The sequence below is a fragment of the Kryptolebias marmoratus genome, linkage group LG22 (genome assembly GCF_001649575.2).
Source record: "Kryptolebias marmoratus isolate JLee-2015 linkage group LG22, ASM164957v2, whole genome shotgun sequence".
Lineage (NCBI taxonomy): Eukaryota > Metazoa > Chordata > Actinopteri > Cyprinodontiformes > Rivulidae > Kryptolebias > Kryptolebias marmoratus.
Window position 1 is genome coordinate 18,580,820 of NC_051451.1, and position 22,212 is coordinate 18,603,031.

The window sequence follows — 22,212 nt, forward strand, 5'->3', positions numbered from 1 at the left end:
GTTTTCTGATGTGTAATTCTTTATTTTTTTCCAGCTATGAAGACATACATTTTGTTTGTTGACAAAATAAAGGAAGTTTTAGAATCAAATCAAGTTCCTTAGATCTAAGCAAAAAGAGAGGGTTCAACAATTTTATTTAAGGCAATATTTAAACCCTGAAACACAGAACGTAAACACCCTGAGCACAACCATTTATCCTCAAATGCAGACACTGACCTCTAATCTTTCTGCTTACAAGTGAAACCTACACATATAATTGACCTGAGGCACACTAATCGCCCACCTTTTGATCCTCATCAACCTCTTGAACTGTCTGCTGAATTTTATGCGTTTCAAACACTTTGAAACTCTGCTTTCACAAATAGAGCTGCAATAACTACTCAAACTAATAAAGTTCTGGCTAGACCTCCTGCCTTGTGGCTGCAGTTTGTTCTAAACACCTAATATTAAAAGGGAGAGTTTGGAAAAGCCAGCAGACAAAACCTTATTAATGAGTACTTCTAAAGCTCTGAAGAAGCCTGGATATCACAATCAGATCAGCCTCTCTTGATTACTGAAATATTCATAGAGATGTGGGGAAAAATGCATTCCAGGCAATACTCATTGTGAAAAAGATTACAAACCATCCCATTTGGGACTATTTTAGCCTTGAATCAGATGGAATTGGAAAGCAGATGTGTATAGTGCAGAAAAGGAACCCAGTCACATCAGATGAAGCTCCTCTGACAAGAGAAACAAGTAAGGGGGTGGGGGTAAAAAAAAAAAAAAAAAATCTGATAACTCACACAAACAAGACACTAAATTGAAAGGTCATGCCACAATCCAATTTCTCATGCAATAAAAAGTCAATAACCAGCAACATTGACACAAAAAAATGTATTAAATAGCTCACAACACATTGAGACAAGACAGAAGAAGCCATGCACCTCTGCAGGGAGTTATATCTAGACTTTTGTTCCAAATTGCACATATATGTTCCTGTATATTTTAAATGAATAATCAGTCAAAAACAAAAATACTTCAGTATTTCTCTACCAATAATGCAGACAGCCAACATACATTACTATTAGCAATTTCACATTAATGTAATACCAATATTTGGGAAAATGTGTCATATTCTTCATTATCCCAGCAAACTGAGATCCTCAGATGAGGTTATGTTTATTGCTATGTGTTATAACACATGGTATTTTACACTATGTCATTTAGATAAAACAAAATACCTATGAATTAGAATTATGTTTTACCATGACTTTTAAACCTAAACAACTTTATCATTACATTGAACTTAAAATTCTGATATTCTGTCAGACTTCAGTTTAAACTGTTGCATTTAGTGACTTCCAAGAATCAGCAACTTTGACCTCCTCTTAAAGGAGCACCTGGTTGAAAACCTTACAAACTTTTGACCAAATGGTCGCCACAAAATTAAGAACTTGGTCTCCTTTTGCAGACACGCTTACTTCCTTCTGCTGTCTTTGTCAGATGCAAAAAGAAGCGAACGCCAGCAAATTTTCATCTTGAGGGATGACTGTGAAAAACGCAAGAAAAATGCTGCTTGATTTTTCAGATGGATTAGACACAGGGGCATGCTTTCGCCACCCTGCAAAAACTGTAAAAAATTCACCAGCAGCTGCTGTGAATAAGCAGTTTTCACATGCACAGTGTCAGTCTTGTGATCTGTTACTCAGACAGAAGCTTGGTTCTGTGTAAATTTACACTGCAGTACCTAAATCACCTCTGAAGTCATTTTTACGACTGTTTAACTCACACAAGACAGACATTTTAATCATCTAAAAGCAGTTTTTTTTGTCAACTTTGTCTATATAAAAAAATAATTCAAATAAAAGAAGTCGGGCCATATTTAGGATGCCAGCTAAAACTTGATCCTCTGGCGAACTGCGATTCTTTGTAAAATGGTTTTAAAACATCTTGGAAGACTTATTCAGACCAGACACATTTGAGTGTGTCCACTTAAACCAGACTTACAGCACAGGAATTTAGTTACAATCTCATGTGTTATCACAGCAGCCCCATGCAGTGTCAGTGGTGATATCTGAACACAAATCTGATCTGATCACTCTAGCATGAACAGTGCAGAGAGCTTGTCTTAAAAATCAGATTCAAAAAACAAATCTGATTTCTCTAAAAGTACAAGTGCTTTAAAATATATTCTAAAAGCCGATGAGATAGTGAAGTGCCCACTATATTCAGGTAAGGTGGTATGCTCTCACAGGAAAGTAATATGGAAACTTCTAGTATTGATTGGTAAACAAGAGATCGTGTAACGTATTATAAAACGAGTTTGTTACAGGGGTTTTAATAAAACCTTGCTGGTAATTCAGAAGATTCTGTTGTTTTCCCAAATATAAATAAATAAATGAGAAAAGAACTAAAATACTGACAAAGAGAACCCCTCCTCCATTTGTAGTTGATCATATACAGCTCTACGATATGAACCAGTCTCTCAAGGAAGCTGTAACGTTCCAGTCACAACACATATTCAACAAATATCCACAAATTCTGCTCAGCCTTGCAAATTTAACCTGTCCAGTTTAATCTACCATGGCAACTTTTTTTTTTTTTGGCAAATTTTACCCAATCCTCATCAATATTTCTGTACATTTTACCAAATATTTTGCAGATCTTTTTTTTTTTCTTTTGCAAGAGGGGGTGTCAAGAGTATTCTAACACAGACAGATTTTAACTCTAGACAACCTATCAAAGTGTTAATGATTTATTATGTCATTAACAGCTGATGACAAAAATATGTAACAAAGACTACTGGTTTACACAGAGCCTGTGAATAATATTCAGCAGAGTCACTGATTTTCTTTTTTTTTTTTTTTGGTTCTTGGCATCAAAACAGCTTTGCTTTGTTTAGGTCAGTCATATTGTAAATTGTTTGGGTTTTTTTTGGCATGTTAAAGAAAACAAAATGCTACAAAAAATTGCAACTTTCTAAAAGCTCTAATTGAGAGCTGCAACAATCACAAAAAAGTCTGCAAAAATCCTGGACGGACTGATTAAACTGATCCATTTATGTTGCATTAATCATACCTGTCACAAGTCCAAGGTGGGTGGGGACTGGAGGACCCAAATGCTGGCACAAAGGCTGGCAGACAGGTGACGAATAAAATGATCAGGTTCTCAAACAGAACACTGGTGAAAAGACAACAAAGATCTGCCAAAGAACAAAAGGAAAACCAGCACTATTGAGGAAGATAACGACTAATGAGATGCAGGTGTGGCAATTAGCTATCAAGGCCAGGTGTGACACAGAAGCAGGAAACAAAATCTGAACTAAACCACAGAAAACCTAGACCTGACATTTGACAGACCTAAAAGCTTTTTTTAAAACTCGAAAACAGTGAGGTAAATCTATATGCCACACAGTCATCTTCTTGTGACAATCTTGCTCATTTGTAAAGGTATTGTTTTATGGCAGTCATGAGCATTTTTCCCAATTAAATTAAACAAACCATTTTACCTGCTCTTATTTTGCAGAGTTTCAACTTTGTGCTTTCATTGTTTGCTGCTTTCACAGCACACCTGTACATTCTACTCAGTGTATTTAGTGCATGTTTCTTTTATTATTCTTTGTCTGATCTTCATTGTATGTTATCCTGCTAATTATTGCACCAGCAAAAGTGATGATGTTTTTGATCCTCTGTGTGTGTGTGTGTGCTTGTCTGTAGGGTTAGCAAAATATGTCAAGAAACAAAGATTTTGATGTAACTTTCAGAAATTAATCATTAGATGTACATCTGCAGTTGATTAACATCTGGAGTCAACCCTGTTCAAGATGGCCACCATAACTTTTAAAAACTTTGCCATTAATTATTACAGTCAACTCTGTCTGTCTGTTACCAAAATATCTTGTGAACTAATTAATAGATTTTAATGAAACTTTCAGAAAGTAATCTTGTGGTGTACATCTACAAGTGATTAATGTTTTAAGTCAACACAATTCAAGATGGCTGCCACAGCTAAGTGAACTATAACTTTGACCCTTCTGACTATAAGGTGATCTTAGTCTAAAACTCTAGTATGAAAGGCAGCAGACAATATGCATTTTATGAATAAATGTTAGGCTTTTAATGTTTTATGTTATTCCTCCTGCCTCACTCTGTCACATTTTGCATTTATGTTTAAAACTTCCTGTCACTGTATCATTTTATTTATTTATTTTTATAGAAATTGAGTCATTTCCATCACCCGCTTGCCTCCAGAGCCTGAGTCTGTCTTTTAGTCGTCAACTGACAGACATATCAAGTATAATAACAAACTGAAAATTTGTTGGAGTCTTGACATCATGAACCATGATGAAATTTTAAAATAAAAACTTTGATGGTAACTTCTTACTTTTTTGCATCCATAGGATAAAATGTAACTTAGAAGAAATCATGCCAATAATTTATAGCAGATGTAATGAATTTGTTGCAGCCTAGCTTTCAGTTTATGCCTTGTTTGTCATACCCCTGCTCCTTTTTTATGGGTTGCTATAACTACACTTAAATTTCCCAGAATCTCAGATGCTGTAATTTCAGAAATAAATGGGTCCTGTACAAACGAGCATACGCATCCACAAAATTTGACATTAACTTGTATCTAGGCTTCATGCAAGTGTATCTTGCTACTCTCACTATGTCTGGAGTGATCCTGCTGCATTGTAAAAGCCCATCACTCCAGCTTTTCTTTTCTCCACCAGTCACATTTTCATATAAAGAGCTGGCAGCCTATTGAACCTCATTACAGCTATGCTTTCAGTGCCTTCTGGCCTGATAATGAATACCTCTTTTTGAGGTATGGCAGCATGAAAGCAAACAGAACTTGCTTTTCCTTTACACCTGTCACACAGAAACCCAAAAGTAAACACAGACGCTGACAAACTGAAAAATAGACTCATCTGCTACCTGTAGACACCTAGTAGAGTAATTTATTTCAAAAGTATGAAGCAAAATATGCAGAAAATATGCCAAAAATTCTTTCATGACCAACTACACACAAAAAATACACATTAAAAGTGTGCTGGGCGCATCTGAGGGGTGAGGAGAGCTGGCGGGTAGGAGTGGGGCATACATTTGCAGTCACGCTGCAGTAATGGACTCAAAGACTGATGAGTGTGCATACCAGGCTATTTACTCTGTCTGGCTCCAAAACAAAAAGCCACAATCTGCACTATTTTTCTTCCATTGGTCCTTCTTGCCCATCTCACAACATATGTCCCCCTGGCCCCCCACTCCTCCCCACCATGAACTCTGAGTTAATCATTTAGAAATAATTAAATTCAATAAAGTGGAACAGATTAAATAAGAAACAACGACTGGGCATTAAGGGGCAGGGTGTGTAGCTGCAGCTTCCTCTCGCCACTCCACTGTGTGGAAGAGCAAACGAAGTGCTAAAACAGAGATAGAGACAGACAGGCAGTGAGGACGGAAAAAAAAATGCTAGGCGTGATTTTACAAAGAAAGACAAATGTGTGCAGCAACAACAAGAAAAGTATGACAAAGGATAAGAGAAAAAAATGAGGGAATAAGAGAAAGGCTGTACAGAGCAGGGAAGCTCAAGGAGTGGTTAAATATTCATAAAGGCTGAGTGGTGATGGGTAGTGACGTAGCACACTGAGGGAGATGGGGGGGGAGTGAGGGGGTGGAAAGCAAATAATGAGCGTAGAGAAAGCCACCCTCATGTTTTACAGCACAGCTGGAGGCACACCGGCAAGGTACAGGCAAAAGTCACGAATACAAATGTGCAATTATAGCTGGGCAAACCTCACCTAGGCACAAGAAATGAACACATGCAGCATGAAGATGTTTAAATTTTATAACAAACAAAATACCAATAATTTTCATGGGGTTTTCTACATTCTACTTAAAGTTAACAAATTAAATTTCATTGCACTTTTTATTCAGAAAATTTTCACTTTAGTCATTTGCCTCACAGGTTTAGCAGTCTTTTCTGAGGAAATCAGTCTTTGACAAAACAAAGAAGAAATTGGGGCTATCCCTTGAGCTATTGTTTTAACTCCTATAAAAGGTCAAAGAAGAGTTATGTTCCCACCTACAAAGAAGAAGCTTTTCACTTTTGTCTACGTGAAGGACAGCAGGGTTTATTTATCAGGCTAGGCCTTATTTATTCTTTTGTCATTGTTTGTGTTGATTTTACTGTAGTTTCACTTGCCAGAATTTAAAAAGTTTTATAACCAGTTTTCTGTAACGATTATTATTTTTTGCCTTTTATTTTGATGGCAATGCATGTTAGACTCAACTTAGTCACTGCTCAACTACATGCGTGTATCAGAACATGTTAATCACAGCTGAAAGTTGGGTTAAAAGAATAAATACACACACAGAAGAAAGTGTGCATTTTCATCCCTAATATATTTTCCTAAACTCACACATACAATTTTGCTCCCTATAACTCACCAAACCATGGTTCAACATGGAAATTGTGAAGGAAAAAAAATGAAAAACCAAAGACAATAATCCCAACCTGAGCAATGAACTTCAAGAATATTTGTCCTACAGAAAGCTCAGCTCTCTGGATTCAAATCTTTTATCTTTTTCCCACAATAAACCTCAAAGTTGAAAGTGCAGAGTAAGACTTTTTTCTGTTACTTTAAACTCTTCCATTTTGCACTTTCTCTTGTCTTTCAAAGGCCTTTAAAGGCAGCATGAAACATGACAGATGTGCTTTAAACTTTGCCAAGTTTTCTCCTCAAGCCTTTGCTTCTCCCAGTGAGATTGTGAGAGAAAAATCCAAAAAAAGAATATCTGTGTTTCTCCACTTTAATCTCACCCAAAAGCCTAGTTGCTTGTCTTGCACTCAATGGTGATATCCTTTGTGGTGATGCGAAGAACAATTGGCACTTCATGGGAAAACAGAGTGCATGAGAAAGCATAAGTTTAGCGTAATAAAAAGCACTTACAGTCTTATTGATGTGGTCTACTGTAGTGGACTGGCGGGGATATAACTTCATCAAGTTGCCTTTAAGAGCCAGTAAATTGGTTCTGTGTCCATTTTTCAGAAATTACATTCCTACTTACCACTTGCTCCAGTGAGAAGACAATCCATCTGTCCATTTTCTTTACCCACTTTTCCTTTCTGGATAGAAGACAATATAGACTGATAATTATATTTCACCTTGTTTTTATGGCTGCAACTTCCTAACAGTTAATATATTCTTGAGAAAACATAATAAAATTTGCATTCCTTACTACACTTTCTGCAGAAATTACCTCTAAGTTGGATTGAACTTTAAGCTGATGTGAAGGTTTTCAATTATCTATCATTTTTTTTAGGTTTGCTCTGTCTCCAGCAAACTCCCTCTTGGCTTTGCACTATTGACCAGGCAGCACTAGATTGGACATAAACACTGTATTAGCGTGATTGGTTGGATAGAGTTGATCCATGCTGGGGGCAGCCTGTCTGCCTGCCTTCTGCTGCTGCTGCTAACCAATCTCAGAGGGAAAATTGGAATTCAATTATTCTGGCCAGAAAAGGTATCTCACTCTCTATCACTATGTTATCCAGTCTCGCAGCCTTTCCCAGACCTGCTTCTTCGCTACCATTAACATTCTCCCTCTTTTTCCTCCCTATTGTGGTCAGATTTTCTCATGACGGCTGCTGCTCAGAGAACTCGGAGGGGAACAGGGGAATTCAATTAGTTCATCAATGAGAGTTCTCCCCTGTTTACTATTCATTCTCCCTTTCGTGAACTTCATCTGATGGTCATTGTGATCTGTCCTCTATACCGTTATCCTTTTCTCCCAGGTATCTTCTTTGCTTGCTCCCAGCGGTAGTGTAAATTCTTATTGATGAAATTATAGGACAAAAAAAAAAAGAGGGGGAAAGTGAGAGCTACAGGGGACAAAATGGAAAACGATAGCCATAAGAGGCAGTTGATATCCAGGGGGCTATTAAAAAAGAGAAAGGAAAGATAAAAAAGTCTGGAAAGGGTGAGATGAACCTGTAAAGAGAAATGATGGGATAATGGAGTGAAAAAGTATGAGGTATAAATAACTGGTTATGTTGGCAGCAGGAGAAAATGAGACACAGACATGAGAGTTACACGATCGTGGAGAACAGACAGAGTAATGAACAAAAAAGAAAAAGACAGGAAATGAAATTTAATGAAAATCTGAAAACACACAAAAAAGAGAAACAGGAAAGATTAAAAGAAGTTTTAAAAAATGGAATCTATTATCAATTTTTTTTATCTTTTCAGTATTTTACTTTAGATGCAACAAATGTACAAAATTCCAGTTCACACAACCTTCCACTCTCAGCTTCTTACAGGTCAGACATCTTGTTAACTCAAAAACGAATTGTCACAGCCTCATACAACACAACTGATACAAAATACTTTTAAATCATCTCAAACAGCCATTTTATGTGTAATTTTCTTTACAGCAAACTGCTGTGTTATCAGTTCACATGTGCACCTGTAAGAATTTTTACTGCTTTGTGTTATCACTGAATGAAAACATCCAAGTGTTATTAATATTACTATCGGGTGATGTGCAAACTGTGCTCCTGCACTTGTCAGTGGGCTGTAATGTGCTCATCCACAATTCCCAGGAGCATTTAGGTTGCTGTGCTTTCCTTTGACAATCATGCACTATCAGTACTCAGTGGGATTTCAGCGCTGTAAATGGTGCAAAGTTCTCAGTCTACTCAAAGAGAAGGAAGTGATTCATCTAAAGATGCCAGTGTAGCAAGCCTGGTGTTATGGCAAACGGACTCAAAAAAGAAAAGAAAAAAAAAATTGTAGACAGCACTGATAAATTTCAGAGACTTTTTAGCTTTTGTGTTTCAAAGTCATTTTATGGAGTTCATTTTCTCTCATCAGTCTTCACAATATTTTTTACAATAAAGACAAAAAATAGGACTCCTTTAACAGATTCTTTCTTTTGACCCTTAAAACTGAGCTCCTGTGCAATCCTGCTTTTATCTGTAGTCCTTGAGATGCATTTTGTGCTTGAATTCATTAGACAGAGTTAAGAAGGCATAAACCGGTGTGGAGAAAGCGTCACATGTGATTGTGTATGGCAGACTGAAAACAAAGACAGGATTGTACTTTGGAGCAGATCTTGAAAAACAGCACAGAAAGAAATCCACAGCATTAGAAAGGTTTAAAAGCATCTTGCTTTGACACTGTGACACCCCCCTGCGTCTTCGCTGGCCAAGCTGTGGTACTGCAACAGTTCAACTCTGCTCAATTGGCTTCACTAGCTGCATCTGTTAAGGTGTGGATTGAAAGCTGAATAGTATGGCCCGAGGCAAATCACCACTGAGATTTCTGGCTGTTTGCCAGTCTGGTTTGTTGGGAAAACATCTCCACGGGGAGTGCTGGTTGCCAGGCTGTGACGATTTGTGGTCTGTTAGTTGTTTTTGTTTATTATAAAAATGTTAAATTCTCAATGTCGGTCTTCATTTTATGTTGCAGCTAAATAAGCTGGGTTGTAACAGACATTTAAAACACCTATTTGTCTGTGTCACTTTCACAACTTTGTTTGCAGTTTTGCTACTCATTTTATGTGTCACAGGGATTTCATTGCCATACTAACACCTGCACTAATTTAGAAGGTGTTCCCTTTAAGACATTCATGGCAAAGGCTTAGACAAAGCTGCTGATCCCAGTGAGAGATAGCAGGGCGCAACCGCTTTTGATTAGCATGCTGTATGGGAAGATAAGATGGCATGGAGGTTTTGTGGGAGACTGGTGAGTTAAAAGGGTTTTCAAGACCAGTCGTTATAAACATCATTTTCTTTTTTTGAAGGGAATTGCCTTGGAGCAAGCAAATACAATTTGAGGTATTTTCTTTCTGAGTGTGTGAATGTGTATGGCTGCCTGACAGAAGCCACAAGAAGGAAGGGGAAGAGGTAGGGAAAAGCTGGGCTGTGTACATGTATTTCTTTTTATGTGAGAGGGAGCTTTTCAAAACCCCCGAGACGAAAAGTTGGTTTCTTATCTGTCCTTGTGTTTCAAGGAGGGATAAAAACAATCTTCAAATGGCATCTGCAGTCGAGGAGCACTTGAACCCAATCAGCAACCGTAAGACCCAAATGGACCACAGGAGAGTTTTTGTGGTAAAGGAAGCTTAATGCCAATCACCCAAAAAAAAAACTCACATTGAAACACATCAATCAGGTGTTCTCACACAGTTTGAGGTAATAGAAACACTAAATTCTTGCCTCTGGAGGAATAACAGGCTCACCGACAGGGAATTGCAGGGCTTTTCTACAGCAGCAGATACAAGAAGCCTGCCGTTATGGGGAGCTAATCACACAGGAGGCGGCTACAGCCCTGCAACGGGCTGTTCATTTGTTTCATTGCCAAGAAATATTCTTGTCTCTGGCATGACCTCCCATGCTTGTGACACCCCTACAGCAAACACACACTTTGCATTCTTTTCACCTAACACTCTTCATCATCCATTGTGGTTTTCAAGCATCCATGTCTCAAAACTTCATGGGACTCATGCCAAACCATGTTCTCATTTAGACCATGTGGGCGGGTGGTGTTAAATGTCACTGGGAGCACAAACGGTTGTTGAAACAAATGCAAATTCTGTAGAGCCTGTGATTATGAAAAAGATTAGGCTAATTTACAAAAAATAGAAACATGTCCATAGGCTGGCCATGTCTCTAATAGTATCAGGCACTTTATCACAGAGAAACAAAATGTTAATTTGGGCAAGTAAATTCTTGACATGAAAAATCCTCTTTACTTGCAGGATTGGGGCATAAAATTAGTTATAAGTTAACCTGTAAATATTTTTAAATAATTTATTGTAATTCATGGTTCAACAAAAAATAGATTCAATAAACATGATGATATCCATGTCTGACATTGATTTCTTACATGAAAAAAATATTTTTTGTTTTCACACTCCCATATTTATTCATTGAATTTCCCTGCCTCATACGCAACAAAAAGTTAATGTGCCAGCTGCTGAATATTGCAATACTGTGACATGTGACACTGTAGGAGCACATTAAATGTTTAATTTTCTCACTAACACCTATTTGGCTCATGTGTTGTGTTCATACATCAATGTTTGTCATTATTAAATTAACATTTATAAAATCAATAAAGTTTCCTGTCAGGTAATAGGAGCGTACATGTCCCCCCTAGACGCTGGTCACAGTAACAATTCAGCTCTACTTCACTCGAAGTTTGTGTGACTGACTTCTTGTTAAATGAGCTCTGTTACAGCATTGCCCCCAGGCGCTGACATTAGTACAACTGCCAGCTTGCAAACTGGCACAGTGACTTCAGTGTGTCGGCCTCAGTCAAGCTGTAACAATGGAAATTTATACCTTCAGACTTCATTTTATGAACGTCAGTGAACATGCTTATAAAAACTCTCTCAATGAGCTAACAAGCTTTAGGTGGGGTGAAGGGTGAATCCATCATAAAAACAAAAATGTAGCATAAAGAAGCATCCCTTTTTCATGACCTCTGATCTAGTCTTGTCTGTTGTAGTAACTGTTCTATAAAATTTAATTCTGACCTTTAGTGAATTTTGATTGTTTTGGGACACGTGTATACGCTTGTGGACCTCTAATCAGTTATTCACAGATTGTTTACATGCTTTCCTAAGGCTTGTGAACAAAAGCATGATTCACTGTTAAAATTAGATTTGCTTATTTGATTATGAAACCTGTTGAACTATGATAAATGATTATTGGTCTTTACTTGTGTGCAGATATTCAATATGAGAAATTATTCAAGTGTTTTAATAAACCTTTTCTCTTGTCTTACAGGAAAATTGTATTCAATCTGGGTGAAACAATCTTTGGACAGAGTGAGATCAAACCTACTCACCCCAAGGTCTTTGAACAGGAGGTATAATCAATCTGTTGTTTGGCCACTCTGACCTGGTGCCCCTGCTTTAATGAGAGCTTAATATGTGCTAAGTTGAAGAAAGGTTATGACCCTTCGATATCCTCATCTAGCAGCTACAAAAAACATAATTATTCATAAGAATCTATTATTGCTTACAAGTACAATTTTTAATCACGACATGTGAAATGCAAGCCAAAAACAAAGTAAAGAAAGTAAATTACTTGATAAAATATAATAACTTAAAGTATTTTACAGATACATCCCAAATTTACAGGAATAGTCTGATCTCATATTCTTGATTGAGACCTTTTGGAGTGAGGGTCTGCAGTGTAAAAATCTACAGACCCTCTTTAAAGCAAGAGTTTTATATCTCCTCATATTCTTGGTAGTTCTAACAGTCTCAACACCAATGTGTCGCATCGAGCCAACTGGATGATCGGCCTCCCTGAAGTGTGCTGTTACTGGGTTTTACCGATCCTGACGTTGAATATAGCTTCTACCATTCTAGTTTTTACTGCTTCTTGAGTTTTTCCTACACATGCTAAATCACATTGACATCTAATAAAGTAAATAACCTTTTTTTTATTGAACAACTGATGGGTTCTCATAACTCTCCCTGTGATTAGAAGGTTACATGTCATACACTTGTGTGTAAAACTACACTGAGTACAAGAAACCATATCAATAATTTCCAAGTGGAGGATTTAGGAATGTGTTGTTTTTAATGGGGATCAAATCATGTCTAGTCAACATTTGTTTTTTGTTTTTTTAAACATGTTGGACTTTTACTATTTTATTGTAGACTGTTTTATTATTATTATTATTATGAGAGTCTTATTTTGTTACATTATTAAATCTAACTCGTTTTATTTTTATTCAACAATGATTATACTCTCTGTTTTTGAATCAACACTCTGGACTGTAAGCCTGATTTTAATAATAACTTTGTACAAATTCCCCTAAAATGTCTAAACTGACTGAAAGAAAGACCTTTCTTTAAATGCATGGAATGACTAGAATGCCCATGTAAAAAAAGGGAATTTGTCACTTTCTTTCCTGTATAAATCTGTTACCAATCACCTTTAAACTTAATAAAAATGTTCAAAAAACTGATTTGTTGAATGCCATGAAAACTTCAGATGTTCAAGACAGCAATTAGGATACTCATAAAAATCCAAGAGTATCCAGTGAACCATCAGGAAAGTGTCATCCACATTTTTTTTCCATAATTTGATGTGGCTAAGTAAAGGATTATTTGAAGAAAAGATAAAATCATTTCTAAAGCTACATACAGAGAACTGGAACTTTTTATCTTAAAAATGAGTTAAATCAATTAACCTCCTTGATGGCCAACATTTGTGAAAACATTTTTTATGTCCATTGTAACTAAATATACCTCGCTGTTAACCAGTTCTTTTTTCTTAATGATATTATACATGTGCATAAAGTCACGCATGTAGGAAGGAAGAGATATAACACATGGTTTGATGAGTCTATAAAACTGAAAAAGTTTTGTTTTGTTAGAGATCCTATACCAAAAATCATGGGTCTTCCAGGTGACCTTTTGAATGATTTATGGATTTTTGGTGGAATATCTTTCCTAATGTTGTTGTTACTGTACATACTTTTTGGCATCAACTTAAATGTTAAATTAAAGCTACTTTTAGCACGTTTCTATTTTATGCTCTTGTTTGGTTTTTGCAAAGTAACAGTTAAGAGTCTATTTTCTGCTGGTTATAAGCATGCTGTGATTTCCTAACAAAATCTAGCCTTTGCTTCTAAGCAGTCCTGTAAAATTTGCAGCCAATCACACTTTTCAAACTTGCAAAAATGAAAAATTCAACGTTCAGTCGAGAGGGTTCCAAGAAATAAAAAGGCCATTTGTGTGACAAATAGAGGAATAAAAGTAAAGGAAACGTGGATATAGAAATAACCTTAAGAACGGAAACTATGCTCTAGTGTTTTCATCAAAAGATTATGGATAACAGTCAAATAAAAGGAAGCGTTATATATTTTATGTAGAATTGAAGTTCTTTAAAAACAATCATTGCTTTAAATGTAAGAGTGTAGTCTGTTTCAGCCCATCTTTGACCTGGAGCTACATATCTGACAGTGATAAAACAGAGTTAATTAACTTCAGAACATTTCAGGTGCCTGCTCAGACACTCATGAGTTGAAGTGATATGTAACCAAATTAAATGTTTTCTTTTTTTTTTTTAAAGAGAGTTAAATCTTGGAAGAGAGTAGAATTTGCTTGAGTCCAATGAATTATTAAACGGATTACTGTTCGACTACGTTTGGCTGTGAAAAGGGGATTATTGTAACCTCTTAGATTCATTGTTCTTATCAGATGAGATGGGCTGCATGTTAATACAAACTCCACTTGTGCACACTTAAATTCAGCATGGGTGGACATGGAGTGTGCTTTGAAGAATGTGTCCTGCAGAAAGCAGGCAAAGGGCAATGCCATGGCCAAATGACGCACTGTCACAGTGCCAACCACTGACATTATGCAGCTCAAAAACCTGGAATAGGCAGGGAGCTGCTCTGGCCGACACTTAGGTATACTTAAAGGATCACGGTACACAAGGTGGCACATAAGATGAGAAAAGATTTACACAGCATCAGTGGGTGGTGCATCCCTGCTGTGTAACCATGGCAGCACATCATGCGGCAGGAACAGATTCTGGAGCAGGCCGTCATGCTTTTGTCTGAAAAAGTTTGATTTCTTTGAACGCTCACTTTATTTTTTTTAGGCTTATTGTTTCAGAGTTACATCTCCTTCAAATGATATCTTTGAGCTTTTTGTTGCATGTTCAAAGCACATGATGCAAACATACTGAACAAGACCTTGAACCGGCTTTAAATAGCTGTTTAATATTTGTACACGACACTCAAAAACGATTTAAACATAAGTCGATGCACAAATAAAATGCTAAACAGCTTGTTTTATATTTAGCTTTGTGTGATTACGAGACTTTAGTTTTACTGGTATTACCAGGTTCATGAATAAAAACCAGTCAAGAAAGAAAAGAAATCAGAAAGAGAAGCCTCAGAAAAGGGCATCAACACAAAAATCATGAACTAAAAAAAAAAAAGCTTTGAGCTTAAAAAGAAAAGCCCCCATCTTTGAGTCAAATGCAGAGCGAACATTGGCATTGATTTTATAAGATGAAAAGAATTCATAGATAAGAAAAGCCTGGGGAGTGATACAGCTTTGGGTCTTGAACTACTGCTCTTTAACTCTTTTCAGATTGTTAATTCTTTTATTTTCAGCAATTGACATCACAAAGCTTGTTTGTCATTGTTTTTGGCCCACTACGTTATATTTTTTGTATCAGCTTTTGGTGTTCAATTTCAAATTGTAGTGTAGCTAAACATTGAATCTGCTATCATTCTGTCATTTTTTAGCAGCTTTAACAAGACTTTATTGAAGGATTTCACAGTAACTTCATTATTTGAATAAATGATGGATTCTAATAGTCTGTTGTTTACCGAGACAAATAAAAACAACGTTTTGGATGAATTTGTACTGATCGTTCACATTCCAGATGGAACCCAACAGGGCAGAAACTAATCAAAGTGGTAAAAAAGACTTATAATCTTTATATCTAAAGAGGGTTTTAGTCATCTAAATCTGATCAGTTTACCTGTGTAATGGCTTTTTGACTTTACAGCTAGAACAGGTGGAAAGATGAAGCTAATTAAATTTAACACAGTGGTCAGATAATCATAATACCATGCTGAAAATGAATGGTATTTTTTTTTAAATATATACAAACAACATTACAGGATGTTGACAGCACCAGCTGACCTTTGAACTCCAGAGCGGAATCACCACAATACGAGCATCGTCCTTGAATAGCAGCTGAGATGAGATGGAAATGAGAAGGATTTCAAGTTAAAAGCGAGAGGCTGTAACACACTGAGGGTTTGACATTTATACTGGATTGCATGCATGTGCAAATGCTGTTGTATGGAATTTGTTTATGTGTGTGTGCCTGTAAGCAGTGCAAAGCTGAAAGGCGATGGGAGGAGGGAAAATGTGTGCCTGTTTCTGTGTGGTCCTTTGAGAGCTTAGCATTAGTGCCACAGTAATTATTAAAAGATTAGCCCAGAGAAAATCACCAGAGACCGGAAACGGAGCCGCAAAGTTGAATTACAGCGGCATCGACTACTTTTTAATTTATTCCTCTTGTTGAAAATGAACACACAGACCCCTCTAAACAAATGCATGCAACCAAGCATGCTCACAAAATATACGGCAAGGAAAACAAACGGATGTATTCCCCAATCCCTGAAGACATGAAGTACAGGACTGACACAAACTGTATGTCAGCTCCAATCACAAAGTATTTGTATTTTCTTCTCTTTTGTTATGTTTTTCTCACTTCTGTTTATATTTTCATCATTTCACGGTTGCACAGTCTCATCTAACCTGACTGGGAGCGAGCAGTGTCCTTAGAGTTTAGCGCTTCAAACGTCTAACAGAGAGCTAAAAGCACAAAAGGAACTGCTCATTAAGTATAGATGGAGTTAAATGTGTGACTCAGGACATTTTGTTACTGGTATCTTATCTTATCTTTTCTTATCTTATCTTTATACAAAATAATGTTTTGGATGTTTACATCACAGTACTTTTGCATTCAGTTGTTACATAAACTGGGTAGCACGTGTTTCTTGTTTAATGTAATGCAGCAGATCATGGCGAGTCTTCAGTGTAAATAATCTCTGATATTTATGGAACTAACTGTCTGATGCAATTGTGGTGAAGTGTTGAAATTTACAACCAAGCATTTATTGAAGCCATTATAACATTTCTGAAGTTTGAGTGGTTTAGATGGATGGCATTTTTTCTTGAATAGACCTCAGTTTATTGAACATAAGATTCTGTTCGGACCACTTTCTACTACAGATAAAATCTAATCTCTATTATCTCTAAAAATAAAAGCCACTTCATAAGATCTGAACTATCCTTTTGAAACATTTGGTAAATAATTCCCCAAATGCTAATAGAACGTGTTCCATTATAAGGAAACCATACATGAATTGTTTTAAACTTTTTAAAGACCAAATTTGAGAAATACTACAATCTTATATTTTAAAACAATAGAGATTACCAGCTATCTACTTTTATACACATTCTATGCATTCTTTACACAGCTGCCAAACAAATTGGTTAATGTTTACTAGACTGCAAGTCAGGTTTTTTACCTTTCGTCAAAACGTGTAATATTGGACTAACTGCAGATATGCTGTGCAATCTCATTGCTTGAATTTTGAACATGCTCTAAAAAGTTATGACAATTTCTTCCTTAAAATAGTTTGAGTTGTTTGGGGTGTTTCAAGCCCACCTGGAACCCTTCTCAGTTTTGTTACTGGCATCTTCAACCTGTCTCAAGATTGTATTGCTGTATTTTGACACCTGCACAGCAGCTCCCTTCTGACAGAAAACATGTTGAGGTCTAAAAACCACACTGATGATAAATGATAGGCATAAACAAGTAGTCCAAATCTCTGTCTATTTTCATTTCAAAACACTCCAGTAGTCCAATGACATACCACCTTTAGATTATTATTACGTTTACTAGTTTTAGTATTTGCAGCTGTCTCTATCTATCTATCTATCTATCTATCTATCTATCTATCTATCTATCTATCTATCTATCTATCTATCTATCTGTCTGTCTGTCTGTCTGTCTGTCTGTCTGTCTGTCTGTCTGTCTGTCTGTCTGTCTATCTATCTATCTATCACATTCATATGCCTATGACCTCTCATAGTTTAATAAAACTGAAAGATAAGGGGGTCTAGCATTTCAATATCAACATAGAAATACAAGGGTATATGCATAATACATATGAATATTATGTATTTTGTCACTGGGATTACATATGCTGCTTGTGCAGTTAGAATTTATTTATTTATTTATTTTGAATGTAGAAATGATAAAGTACAAAAAAGCCTAAGCCTGCAGCATTGCTCATTTAGGTGCAAATCAATCCATCCAATAAAAATGTGCCGATGTGTACTGCCTCCAGATTTGAGTTTGAAGTGTTTTCTGCATTTTGACCTTTTCACTTTCTGCTATGTAGAGAAATATTAGTTTACAAAAGGTATTGGGGGTTTTTAGCTGAAAATATAGGTAACATTGAGTAAAGTACTGTAACTTTGGATTTGATGGAGTAATTGCACTATATGATACTTATAGATTATTATAAAGTACTACATGAATAATTATTCCTCTGCTGGTTTTTTACGGCTCATTATTATGTATGTATGACAGTTTTTCAAGACCCACATGAAGAATCCAAATGATGCATACAGGTGGCCCTTAACAGACTCCCCCATGGCCCTTATTTGTTATGGTACTGAATACATATTGCATATCTTATTATCATATAAGCCCTCACAAAGCACCACTAAGGACCACTGCCAATTGAACGGATGGCACTCCCTCTGGAGAGCCTTAAAACAAGCCAGCATGTCTAAGGAGATGGCTGGCGTCATGTGTTGTATCGATGAGTGCAACCAGCAAGAAACGTCAAATCATGCACAGTGCTAAAAAAATTTCAAATTAAACTTAAAGGGGTTAAAATTGTGTAGCTAAGGTCATACTGCAAAATAATTAGGGGTGTTCGGTGTTTAACAAAAAAGAAAAAAACAGAAAAAAGAATTATTGACAAATCAAATTAGGAATGTCTAATAAAAGGCTTCTTGTTTTAATATTAGCTCAAAAGAAGACTTGAGATGGGAGATTATCTGTTATCTAACCTCAGGAAGCTGAGAGAATACAAGATAAAAATGACAAAGGAAGGGATACTTTAGGGCAAAATGAGATAAAAGAGATCTTTGAATACTGTCACATGGTGGCATTGTTATCTTCATGTCACACAATCCTCACAGCTAAGCCAGTTTTCTGTCCTATGTATTTCTGTTCTGTGTGAACCTATTTCCCTATGTATGGTGCACACCGACATATTCCAAGCCGTCTTTATTTTCATCCCCCCTCGGCTTTCTACACTCCACTTTCAACAGCCTACACACATTATGACAAACAGATGCACACAGCAACAATTGTACAGATACACACACATGCACACACACTGGGCACGGTTCATAAGAAACATCCATCAGCACTGAATACACAGTTGTGAATCTAACGCTCAATAAAGCAAATATAAACCTCCAGTTCCCGTTATCTGTCTTAAGCAGGAGCCAAGCTGTGACAGAAAGCAGAGAGAAGAGACGACAAGAGCAAAGGAAAGTAAAGACTAAAAAAAAGAAGACATCTGCATCTGAACATGTATTTCCAAAAGTCTTTGAGAAACTGAACCTCTTTATCAGAATATTACACTTAAAGACACCTACAAAAAATAAGTCGGCTGCTTTAATTCCTCAAAGCCACATGCTCAATGAACATCTGCATCTTCGTACTTAGTCATTATGCAGATAAAATATATATAAAAAAACTAAATCCCATATCCCTAAAATTTATTTTACCTTTCTCTGCATTGTTCTACATGACGCTCATTGTACACATCACTATAATTTTATAAAAGTCCTTAGATGTGTGACTACGTGCTGGTTTTTTGTAAATTTCTTTTTTCAAATCTCTGGTGTAGATAGGTTTGTGTGTACCTGAATGCACAAGCCATGTACCACTGTTTATGTGCTACATCTTTGCAAAGGGAAAGTGACACTATTACTGACACAATGAACATTGTGTTAAATTCTGAGCTCACCTACTGAGTGAACAGTCATCACTCTGAGTTAAACTTCACAAACACTTTTGCTGCATCACTTACAGGTGAGGTCTGTTCTTTGCAAAGAAAGTGCTGCTGGGGCCCACAAATCTAACAGAAACACTCGAAGAGGAGAGTAAAGTGGACATCATTGTTGCTAGATGCTGGAACATCATCACACCTATAGTCCATAAATAAAATCACTTTCCTCTCTTTCCCATGGAAACAGCTTCCCTCACTTAGAGGCTTAACCACTGGGGAAACAGCTCATGTTTCATTTGGGACATTACTGCGGGATAACGCTAAAAAACAGTCTACAAGATTTTCTAATTCAAGAATTTGTTCATATGCATGTGTCTAACCAGTAACTGAGGCAGATGAATTGAAAGGCTTAGAGGATTACAGGTTGGACTGTGGTAAGGTCCCTGTCCATGTCTGCCAACACCTGGGGTTCCTTCCTGGAAAACATGGGGAGTTCTCATCCTTGTCACTGCACCAGTGACTCGTGTTGTTGGTTTGGGCATCCTCCTGGGGAAGCTCTGCTTGCTGGTTAAAAGAAACAGCTGGCAGTGCCATGTGTCACAGAGACAGCACATGTCTGTCTGCAGCTCACCTCAGGCTGACAGTAGGGCTGGAAAGTACTTTAGAACTCTACTGCTTTGAGAAAAATCCCCTAAATATATGAGATTTATGGAATTCAGATGAAATAATGAACTTTGACTTATACTTTACTCTGATATCTTGTGTTACTGTGTTCATTCAAGCATCAAAACCAGATCTACACAGCATAACAAGAGGCATTGTTTTACGTGACTGATTTTCTGTTGCTCAAGGCGACGTTTGTGGATTTTAAGGATTAGTTATGTTACTTGGTTAGCAGCCATTCTGTTGTCCCTACTCCCTCGTGAGGGAGGTCAAGCTCGAGTGAAATCTGTCAATAAGATCTCCACTGGGCCCTGTGGCAGTTGGCACACACCATTGCATTTTCTTTAGCTTGACCATCACTGATATCCATCCTCACTGCAGCCATTTATGAGGCTGCCTTGTGTTATCATAGCCCCCAGGTAAGGCCACGCTTCCCTGAAAGGAGCACACAGGAGGGAAATACAAATAAAGGAGCAACAGAGGAAGAAAAACAGAGAAAAAGGTAAAAAAAAACATGAAAAGGATAAAAAATACTGAAAGTATAATTTGAATGTGGAAAGCAAACAATGGAGTCAAAGGTGATTTTTCTTTTGTACTCTTTATCTGTATTGTTGTATGCTAACATATCTTCACACATCATAATTAACTGCCCTTTCTCTCATCAGATGTAAGTGCACAGCCTGCTACAGCACCAATAAATTACAACCTATTGAAAACACACAAGATTCCAGTTGCCATAGAGTCTTTCTGAGGAAATAATTGTAAGTTTCTGCAAAGAACCACTCAAGCACAATGCCATCAAAAATCATGCCACTGTGTGAGAGGTGAAGATTTCCATCATTCTCTGAGCATGGCACTGGCTGGAAGGTATGCTTCTGCACTTAAGTTAATTAGTTTCTATGACTCCTGTACTGTAACTGATATTTATTCTCACTTTTACATCCAGTACCTCCTTCCCTTAGCACACTGAAGGTTTTTTTTGTCTTATTAATAGAAGCATTTTAGCATATTGCTATATGACTTTAATGTATATATGGTGGTGGACACAGATTTCTGTCTTACATCAGGACTCACATTCACAAATGACACAAAGAACAATAAAAGACCATGGAGCCTTTCACAACTAAGCCTCTTGCTCTTTGCGCAGGGATGCACCCCCAGGTATGTGACATTTGTTTAAGCACTTTCAAACAATGAGCAATTGATCCAACATTTCAGCTTCTTGTGTCACTGATATGCATGAGAAACTCCAAAATAAACCTTTGAACAGAGAAAAGAAATAGCCAACTGATAAGTCTTGTGCTGAAGGACTACAATGAGAAAAAAAGACAACGGGCATGTCATATTTGGTGGATGGTGAGCTCAGTAGGACCCAAATGTAGACACAAAGCAGTTTGTTTTTAGGTACTCAGGACAAAACCCATGACAAAACCAAGACATCCAAACAAAAACTAATACTAATTAAGAAAGCATAATAAAGCCCCAAATCATAACAAACAACGTCTTTTTAAATGTGATTTAATGTTTTCTTTTTATGCAAAGTTTGGTCAAACCATTATTGCTCTTCAGATTTTGGTGATGTTAAAGAGAAAAAAAAGAAATTAACTGAATAAAATGTTTCTGGGTGCTGTCAACCTTACAACAATTCTAGCAAAAATGTCACTGGAAGCTATAAGATTTTCATATATTATATGAAACATATATATTCAGCATATATACAGAAAAAAACGTGTTCAATGAAAGCCTTTCACTACTGAAGGCTTTATTACCTTGAAGTAATTAACTGGCTGCCAGATGCCTGAAAACTTAAGTCTTTATTTGTTGTTTGTAAAAAGACTTCTTCACTGAGATGTCATGTCTGCTAAGTGTGCATTAGAAAGATGTTATGCATAAAAGAACAGATGCAGAACCAATTGGACACTTTTTCTTTAGAAATATTGTCAGGGAAAATATTTTAAAATAAGACA

General features: G+C 36.7%; 1 protein-coding gene across 3 annotated transcripts in view; it reads right to left on the reverse strand.

Annotated features, from left to right (window-relative positions):
* The window catches only part of grid1a (glutamate receptor, ionotropic, delta 1a), a 221,555-nt gene that overhangs the window by 160,349 nt on the left and 38,994 nt on the right, over window positions 1-22,212 (reverse strand). The window contains exon 1 of one of the 3 annotated variants that reach the window (XM_025009280.2): window positions 3,061-3,294. The exons of the other annotated variants lie outside the window; for them this stretch is intronic. The gene's annotated coding sequence lies outside the window, so the exon portion shown is untranslated. Of the gene's footprint in view, window positions 1-3,060; window positions 3,295-22,212 lie in introns of those variants that run through there. 3 annotated transcript variants of the gene reach the window in all.